This window comes from Nicotiana tabacum, chromosome 11, assembly GCF_000715075.1.
Source record: "Nicotiana tabacum cultivar K326 chromosome 11, ASM71507v2, whole genome shotgun sequence".
In the NCBI taxonomy this organism is placed as follows: domain Eukaryota; kingdom Viridiplantae; phylum Streptophyta; class Magnoliopsida; order Solanales; family Solanaceae; genus Nicotiana; species Nicotiana tabacum.
The window spans coordinates 21,167,877-21,175,238 of record NC_134090.1 but is presented as its reverse complement, the minus strand read 5'-3'; the positions used below and the strand labels follow the sequence as shown (position 1 = coordinate 21,175,238).

Here is a 7,362-nt window from a genome sequence, read left to right as displayed (position 1 = left end):
CAAACCGAGCCCGAACCGATAACCCAATAAAAAAATAAAAATTTAACCCGTTACTGAACCGTTAACCCAATGACCCAATACTGATAACCCAATAAATAATTAACGGTTCGGGTGATCGGTTTTACCCGATATATGCCCACCCCTATAATATACCGAACTCCAGTATATTATCCTAGATCAGTCTCTGTTGCAGTAAAATAGTGACTATTTTTCAATGACTTGACAAACGTTGACTATTTTTAAATGATCAGTTCGAAAACTGACTCACCCGTGCTATTTTGACCGGAAAACACAAGATGGGCCGTGCAAATATTCTTGTGCTACGATCTTTTCTTATTGTGAACATGCATGTTTTGCTCACTCGGTTTCAATTTTAACAAATCAGTTTTTTGAGAACAAATTCAAAACTAGTACTCCCAAAACTAAATTTGAAAACACATGCTATTGTTTCCCGAAAGAAAAATTATCAAATGCAAATAGTCATACTTGCCCCCAGAAAAGCAAAACAAAATAAATTCTCCTACAACAGCACTAAAACAAAAATTAACCAAGTCTATTCCAATAATGAAAAAGAAATATGTTCCTGAGTTGCGGAGATATTGTGTGTCTAAGAATATGTTCTCACTGCTGATAGCCACCCAGTGTAATATATCTCTTGAAGCGTAAATTTTTTGAGAAATGTATATTTTTAGTTGCTTTTAGAAATAATAGTCGATAACAGATATATATATTACATTTTTTGGCTAGCAGATGTAATTAATTTCGACCGACCGGTCAATTCTATATTTTGGTCTAATCGTTTTAACTTTACTGTTCCTATATGATTCTATTTGACTTGGCTCAAACTCAATCATCTGTAAGATCCTTATGGCTTATTATTTAACTGGATTAATCAAAAACAATACAAACAAAAAATCTAGTGGTAAAAATTTGGAGAAATAGTTGGAGGAAGTAACCACAAATGTTAATTTGGTAGAAAATGGTGAATGAAGTTATTTACATTATCATGGGAACGCATATATACTAATTGGTAATTCTTAAGTGAAAACCTGAAATTCCAAAATCATGGATATACTTTTTATTGTTTAATATTATAAACATGAAATTCGTTACATCCTCAACTTGTATCTGAATTTGTTCCATCTTCATATGATACTTAATTTTGCGAGGGACTTTTCTTTTGCTAAATACTTGCAACGCTACTATCGAAATACATATATATTTTATAAATAGATTTTATTTATTGTAAATCATAGAAACCTGAAGTGCCCCTTCAAAGAGAGAATGACGGGTTATTCCTATTTCGTTTAATGATTAGAGGAAACTAAAGTTAAGCAGTGAAGACTCTAAAGATTTCTGCGGGAAAAATAGAGATGTCTCCTCGTGAATTTGTAATGAGATGGGGTATTGTAAATATATAAACTCTTAAACTGCAAAATAAAGCACTTAAGTTTTTTTTTTTGGCTTATAATAAGCCACTTTATGATGTACAAGATATAAGCTAGCTAGCCCTTATTAGAAGAAGAAGAAGTAGCTAGCTTTAGTAGCTAGCTTTGGGGATGACTTTTGAGAACGAAAGGTTTGGCAATGGCCACCATATTTTTCACCACCTTCTTCTTCAATGGTTTCCAATTTCAATTCAAAGCTCAGTTTCCTCTCTGTCCTCCTGCAAACTGCTGGCAACTTTTCAGAAACAGTAGTACTGATTACTTGCTTTGACATTTTATATGATAATTATTAGCAGCTTGAAGTGAATTGTTGTTTCTCTTGTTGGGTCTTTTTCTCTTGTTCTGAAAGCTACTTATAAGTAGAGATTTTAGGAATATTTACCTTTAATTTTGTGGATGTCTTTTATATTCTCTATAGGTCATTATTGTTCCATTATTGGTAAAAGATGATTGAAAGAGGTCTTAGAGTAACACTAAAGTTATCTCCATATGACTTATAGGTCACATCTCATAGGGTCGAGCCGTGGAAGCAGTCAATGATGCTTACATTAGAGTAAACTATATACATCACATCCCTTGGGGTGCGATACTTCTCGAAATCCTGCCACACCAACGTTCCTTCTCCGAATTCTGCGTGAACGCCGTATACTTTGTGCACCGTATTGCCTTTTAAATCGGCAAAAGATGATCCATAGGTCATTAGTGCCTACTACTTTGCTTTTATTTCTTTTCCATCTTTAATTATAACAAAAATTTTACTTTAATAACCGAAGTAAATGAGAGACTGAAAGATATTTCATTGGTAAATCACTAATAAAGTTGGTATCTTTTATGTAATAGGTGCAATGTTTGATCTTGTATATGGTTGAAATCAGGGTTAATGAGTATTTCGATTTCCCGTTAGGTCGAATGAAGCAAGGACATAATTACATGGAATCAGAATCAAGGATAAGAACTTCTCGTGCTAAGGCTCGAAGGGGATACTTGCCACCGGATCCAACAAGCACTACATACGGTGGCACATGACTAATAGAGGGCCGTGATATCCGCACCCAACCGGATATCACGACGCGAATCCCGTCTGATGTCGGTAGCGTATCATTAATTGATGTACAAGGAGGATTTTTACCTTTTCTAGAATTGTACTAGGGGTAAAACACCCCTATTATATAAAGGGGAGGTTTATAATTCAATAAAAACACTTTAACACGCATATCAAGGCAATACAAACTTGTTCTCTGCTTTCTAGTTATTGTAAAGTTTGTATTTTAATTACAGTTCTTCATACATGTCACACCTCCTTTTTACCTACCCGTAAGGGTATATAAGGGAGTTTTTTCCAATTTAAGTGACAATCGAAACGGGATTATTTTATTTGAAATTCAGAGTCGCCACTTGGGATAATTTATGGTGTCCCAAGTCACCGGTTTAAATCCCGAATCGAGGAAAAGATTGACTCTATTATCGGTCCGCGAACACAGAAATCCGGATAAGGATTTCTGTTAACCCGAGAGAAGGTGTTAGGCATTCCCGAGTTCCGTGGTTCTAGCACGGTCGCTCAACTGTTATAATTGGCCTATTTACTTAATTTTAGTACATGTTTTAGCCTATGGTGCAATTTTAACTTTATAACCGCTTTTATTAATTATTTTTTTAGGAAGATTTCCACGTTATTTAAAACACGTCTTGAACCACGTCACATAAATGCACCCGCGGTCCCCGATATATTTTATCTAACATTGTTGAGAATTGGATTTGGGTCACATAAATGCGCACCCGAGTTTAGGGAGATAAATTATTAACTAGCACGCCTAAAGCAAGCTACGCATTCGAATTATTTTCCTAATCTTTGAGATTGTTATAAGGCCAAATTTATGAACAAGATATTATTGGGGCAAATAGGCTAGCCAACATGATCTATTATTTGGCCGGATTCCCTATGGTCCAAAATTCACCTTATGGCCTATGCTTATTCCTTGCCAAGAAAGAAACAACTTCGATTTTTCCATCTACCCAATTAAAAGCATTTATTCAAGAACCCAAGACCACATGCATCACAATTGAAATAAAAATTAATTAAAACAATTTAAATGAAAACTAAGACATGCTTACTCAAACAACATAGAATCACAAATCAACCAACACGTGCATTAAGATATCATAACAAAATGAAACGAGAATGAAAATTGAGAAATTAACCTTTTATTGATGCACAAAGCTGAAAATTGCAAATCAATCCGGCTAAACAAAGCAGCGATCCTTGGACTGAGACACCGAAATTACAAACTGAAACCTCGAATCGGCACCGGAAAACTCGCAACCCGAACGCGACTTCAATTAAACCTCACCTCCAACAGTGTTAACTACGAGGGCACTCTATTTCTTTGCTAAAAATTGTTATTTTTTCTCACTTTTGTTCTGGCCTCTTGTGTTAGATATGATGATACTATGCAACAAATTTTAAAAGATGGAATGGAACATGGTGGTTTTAGAAAAATTATGAATCGTAAAAGAAAATTAAAACATTGTAAAAAAGAAATATAAAAATCGTAGGAAGCTATGAACTTTGATACCAGCTTTCCGCAAACTATAGGAAGTACATGCTTCTCAAAGTTTGAGAAAGCAAAGAGCTTTGAGTATTTGGAAAATTGGATTGAACACAATTGACCTCAAAATCACTAACTTTATTTCTTAATCTGAATTTGAAGTAGTTGAATGAAGAAGTCGAGATTGGTGAAAAGTGAGGTGATTTTCGCTTCCTTTTATTGTTCGACAGCTTTGAATATGTTCAGCTTTTTGTGGGATTCTCCATTGGAACTAGCGTTGGAGCTAGTCGAAAGATGACTGCCGATTTTTGCTTCTTGTCTAAGTTTTGGAAAATGAAAACCTCAGGATAAGGTTTCTGTAATTGGGTATTTTATATGGAAGTGGGAAGGGATGATGACCATTGGATTAGAAGGAAATAGATGACTAGGATTAAATCTTGTACTTAAATCGACTAATGGGTTGGGAAGAATGGGCTAAGGGTAATTGGGTTGGACAATGTCTTTTTGTGTCTCAATTTTGGGCTAAAAAGACTCCAAAAATTATTATTTAAGACCATAGCTAAATTCCCTTAATATAAAATAACTATACTACATGATGCAAAAATAAATTCTAATTAATTATACTAAACTATATTAAAACATGAAACTATTACATATTTTTTATATTTTTCAAGATTATATAAAGATAAAAATAAGGTACTATTTTTTGTATTTTTTTTACTTTATGAAAGGTACATAAAATAAAATATTTTTTTTGTAATTTTTATTTTCTTGTAATAAAATAAAGTAAAAGAGTAAAAATTAGTCGAAATAGCTATATTGGGCCTAAATTAAATATTTACGTGCTAAAATATGGAAAATCTTGGGGAGGGTCAAAAATCACATGTCTACAGCTGCCCCTGTTTGACTGAAAATTCGAAGAGTTTTCAGACAAAGAATGACTAGACAAGTTTTTTGACCCGACTCTTATTTAAGGAGACCAAAAACTAAGAGAAAGGAGAATGTGATCGAGCCCTGGTATCTGAGCTGCCTACATATCCTTGGCTATAAAGGAATCAGGCCACGTGTAGTTCAGAAGTGAATGAGGTAATGGAGTATACTCAGGTGGAGAGTCAGTCGAGGTGCCGTTCCACTGAGGTTCCGGTCCGTGGTCCCGTTATTACATCAAAATCAAAAATGAAAAAGACTAACTAAGCCTATCAACTACGAGTTACAAGATTCCTATCTATGAGTCTTCTGAAGGTTGATCTTGAGTCTTGGTTGGTTCTTCATGCGGACCCTGATCTGAATCTTGATGCTTGTTAGCCACAGGTGTTGGTTCAATCTTCTTCAGCCTTTCAAACCAAGATGGGACATGCAGAGCTTGTGACCTCAGCCCTGTCTTGAGCAGCTCACATCTTTCATTAACTTCTGCATTTGGATTCATTTCTTGTCTTTTTTTTTATTTTTTATTCTGGATTGTGACTAACTTCTGTTGATCTGACTGCTGACTCGCATTCTTGACGCGAGCTTCTTTTGTTGCTGACCTGAATTGCATTCTGAATTGAATTCCCCTTTTTTTTCCAGGTGGGCGCCTGATTGCTGAACTTGAACCATCTTCTCTTGTTACTTGACACTGTTTTCCCTTGCACCTTGAACCATTTTCCCTTGAAACTTGAACTGTCTTCCTTCGAAACTACTTTCCCTTGAAACTTGAGTTGTCTTCCTTCTACACTGCTTTCCCTAGAAACTTGAGTTGTCTTTCCTTGTTCTCTAGGTGGGCGCCTGATTACAACAAAACAGGCAAAACAAAAGAAATTTTCCTGCCCTAGTTTGATATTGGGAACATCTGTGAGTGTTAACAAAACTATAAATCACCTGCGCTGTTGATGAAGGATGCAATGATGAGAGTACAATTAATGACTCGACTAGGATGTGCGTCTCCTAAACATGATTGAGCTTGCGAAAAACTATAAACTAAGCTTGACTAAAGTAAAAACTGACCCTATTCTCCAGGCGGGGCCCCCTAACTTCAAGAAAACTAAAAATTGACCCTCTTTTTTTCAAATCCAAACTTCCCTTCTTTTTTTGAATTCAGACTTCCCTCTTTTTAATTATTATCCTAGGAGAGAATTCATCGGACTAGATTTTCTATCTTAGGAGAAAGATTCATTAGACTAAGATTTTGATCCTAGGAGAAAGTTCATCACACTAGGTCTTTTTTTCGGTATCTTAGGAGAAAGATTCATCAGACTAAGATTTATATCCTAGGAGAAAGTTCATCAGACTAGGTCTTCTATCTTAGGAGAAAAATTCATCAGACTAAGATTTTGATCCTAGGAGAAAATTCATCAGACTAGGTCTTTTTTTTTGGTATCTTAGGAGAAAGATTCATCAGACTAGGTCTCTTTTTTTTGGTATCTTAGGAGAAAGATTCATCAGACTAAGATTTCTATCCTAAGAGAAAGTTCATCAGACTAGGTCTTATATCTTAGGAGAAAAATTCATCAGACTAAGATTTTGATCCTAGGAGAAAAGTCATCAGACTAGGTCTTCTAATTTATTATCTTAGGAGAAAGATTCATCCGACTAAGATTTTGATCATAGGAGAAAATTCATCAGACTATGTCCTCTATCTTTGGAGAAAAATTTATCAGACTAAGATTATGATCCTAGGAGAAAGTTCATCAGACTAGGTTTTCTATCTTAGGAGAAAAATTCATCAGACTAAGATTTATATTGGGAGAAAAATCCATCAGACTAGGACTTTTTATCCTAGGAGGAAAAATGTGAAGATTAATGGCAAGATTTATGCACAATAGCAAGACAAATAAAGGCAAAGATTTGAGAAACTTTTCTTTGTCGGCTCTTCTCGTCTTTTCTTTTTCTTCTCTTCTTTTTTTTTTTTGTTGTTTTTTTCGTTTTTTCTTCTCTTTTTGAATCACTTTCCTTGCACCGCTTTGTTCCTGTTTCATACAAAGAAAAATTTGTCAGTTTTGAAAATGGTGGTCAGTTTGTGGCCTTGAGTCTTGAGCAGATTGGCTTTTGCTCGATCATCTTGAGTCGGTCTTAAGAAACTTTTGTTCTGCGCCAACTCTGACTGTTTCACACCCGGTACCATTTATATTTTTGACTCAATCAGTATTATCTTAACTGGAAATCTTTTCTTAGATGATCTTTTCTGATATCTTGAATGACTTCCTGCTTTGAGCAATTTGTCTGTCACAGAGAATCACAAGTTATCTTGTTTGCGCCAAGCAAGCTGACAAGAGTTTTTTGGGGGAGCCTTTGTATGAATCCTCAAGGCATGTTGACATTAACAACTGAGTTTGCTGGCCAAATTTACTTTGTGCAACTGAAAAGCTGATAACAGTTTTGAAATCTTTTCT

General features: G+C 35.1%; 1 long non-coding RNA gene across 1 annotated transcript; it reads right to left on the bottom strand.

Annotated features, from left to right (window-relative positions):
• Positions 1–1,253: 1,253 nt before the first annotated feature.
• Positions 1,254–4,578, bottom strand: LOC142166503 (uncharacterized). Its single transcript, XR_012696907.1, has 2 exons — positions 3,648–4,578; positions 1,254–1,673 (listed from the first exon to the last, which is right to left on the bottom strand). It is a non-coding gene; the product is annotated as an uncharacterized LOC142166503 (long non-coding RNA).
• Positions 4,579–7,362: the final 2,784 nt, after the last annotated feature.